The 2,724-nt window shown below is 38.9% G+C and overlaps 1 pseudogene; it reads left to right on the top strand.

Moving 5' to 3' along the window:
- The first annotated feature begins 501 nt into the window (after positions 1-501).
- Positions 502-2,724, top strand: part of LOC102814997 — a 3,580-nt pseudogene continuing 1,357 nt past the window's right edge.

Here is a 2,724-nt window from a genome sequence, read left to right as displayed (position 1 = left end):
GAACTAGAACTGACTTGACAATACCTAACAACAGCAACAACAATCAGAGGAATGTAAAAACTCTTTCTCACATCCTAACACAAAGAGCAAGAAGATAAATTATTCTAAAGGAATTGGAGAAAGAACAAAAAAGTGAAATAGCAAAAGTATACAACCAGAAGAAAATATATTAATGAATATATCAGCAAAACTCACAAAATGAAGAGAAAGACCATTGGATTCACAGTTATAATCTTCTGCTTGATAGGTTTGCCATATAGCAACTCCTAAATTATAACAATTGTGATGGTGTTGCAGGACCAGACGTATTTTGTTCTGTTGTACATAGGGTCATTATGAGAACTGACTTGATGGAACCTAACAACCACAAACAACAAGTTATGCACAGATGTCTTTCTATGAAAACCAGACTTAGTCAATGGATGGCCTTCCCCATCATTATAACAAACTTATCTACTTTCCAGAGCTAATTAATAGAGCACAATTTAACTCCTAAGAATTATGGCTGGCAACTTCTTGTTGGCCAAATTTGACATCCTAGGCTATCATAGAGATTCTTTGGTGAGATAGTCAGTCCAACATGCTGCAGTAAAGTTGGTAGAAGTAGGATCTCACTATAGAAAAGGCATTTTAATTCATCCATTATGCAATTCACAGTGCCATTAAAGACTGTTTATAATCATTACCATTTTTGCTATTATTATCATACAACATTCTCCTGAAACTATTTTTATATTTTTAAAATAGGACATAATAAAAACACGCAAATATATATTGAATAAATATACAGGATGCATTTGTCATCTGTGATACAATATATACCTTGTTTAGTATTTTATATATAGTATGAGAAGTGAAGAGCCCAGGTGACAGTGTAGGATAAGCTCTGGACTGCCAATCGAAAGGTTGGCAGTTCAAACCCCCCCAGCAGTCCACAGGAGAAAGATGAGGCTTTCTGCTCCCATAAAGATTTACAGCTTCAGAGACCCTATATAGGGTCGTTATGAATCAGAATCAACTCGATAGCAGTGGGTTTGAGTTTTGCGTGAGTATCAGAAGAAGTGAGGCAAAGTTTTATAGCTATATTCAACACATACAGTTAGAGTGCCAGCAACTTTAGGCATTGTGCCCTAACTTGCTCTGATGATTAAAGACCATTTTATACTACCTTCTGGGTTGCATTGGCTCCTGATTCTGGAATCGGTACCATTCCTATGGGAATAAAACTCTCTAATTAATAGCTTATTAACTCAGCATTAAGTCAGACTGGAGATGGTAAGTCTTCTTCTTTTTCCCCCTTGCTGTTTCCACATTATTCACCCTCTCTCTTCCATATATGTATCTACCCACTATGTTGATTCTCACTTCTTCAGACTCTACCACCCACTGTCCTTCCTTGTTACAGTCATTCCCTCTTGTTTCTTAAATATCATAGCTCCTAAATCATTTTTCTCTCTCCAACTACCACCAGTTTTAGACATTTTAATAGACACCTAATGACTCTCTCATTCCTTGAACTCTCATTTCCTTGACCCTCTCTCCTCTAAAGATCTAGTTTGCCACCATCTTATATCAGCCACTGCTTCCCATAGTCACCCCCAGAATTTGTCATTATCAATAACTGAAACCCTTCTATAATCTCTGCTTCAAGTATTTCACTCTCTTTCTGTTGTTGCTAGTTGCTGTGCAGTAGAGTAGAACTGCTCCAGAAGGCTTACAAGGCTGTGACCTATCAGAAACAGATTCCCAGTCCAGTTTTCAGAGGCACCTGTGGATGCGTTCAAATTACCCACTTTTTAGTTAGTATCCATGTGTTTAACCGTTTGTACCATCCAGAAATCATCACTCTCTTCCTACATCCTTCTATTTTTTTTCCAGGTCTCACTTCGCTACCCACCTCCAAAAATTCCTCACCCACAATGGAACCTTTGATGGTGCCATATTCTCATTGTCTTTCACCTTCTTCACGTTCTCACTTTTCTATTAACACAGTTTAGATTTGATGGACTGTCATTATAATCACAGATTCAGAGATGTCTTCAACTCCCTTGTTTCCTCTCACTTCTTTATGCTGGTTTGGTAAAACCCCAAACCTGGTCAACTGTTCTACCTTTCCATGCTGCAGAATGTGTTGTTGTTAGGTGCCATGAGTCGGTACAGACTCATAGCGACCCTATGCATAACAGAAATGCAGAATTTGAGTGGAAGGAATAACGCAGCATGCAGATAGGTTTGACTTTAAATTCATGGCCACTCAAAGCCATTTGAACTGCAAGGTCAGCAGTTCAAGCTCACCAGCTGTTCCTCAAAAACCCTATACAGGGTCACTATGGGTTGGAATCGACTTGATGGCACTTAACAACAACAACAATAACCTATAAGTGCCATCACTCCTCTGTCAGCCTGTCATACTGTGGTGACGTATATTGTTGTGATGCTGGAAGCTATGACACCAGTATTTTAAATACCAACAGGGTCACTCATGGCGGACAGGTTTAAGGGGTGCTTCCAGACTAAGACAGACTAGAAAGAAGGACAGGCAGCTCAGTACATCAGACGGGTTAGCCACTGAAAACCTTATGAATAACAGTGAACACTGTTTGATATGATGGTAAAGATCTGTTCCTCAAGTAGGAAGATACGCAAAGTCCATCTGAGAAAGAGCTACCTCCTCAAAGGAGCACCAATTTTAATGACACGACTTAATGACAACTTAAATGAGAA

The sequence above is a fragment of the Chrysochloris asiatica genome, unplaced genomic scaffold (genome assembly GCF_000296735.1).
Source record: "Chrysochloris asiatica unplaced genomic scaffold, ChrAsi1.0 scaffold00001, whole genome shotgun sequence".
Lineage (NCBI taxonomy): Eukaryota > Metazoa > Chordata > Mammalia > Afrosoricida > Chrysochloridae > Chrysochloris > Chrysochloris asiatica.
This window is presented reverse-complemented; position numbering and strand designations above follow the sequence as displayed.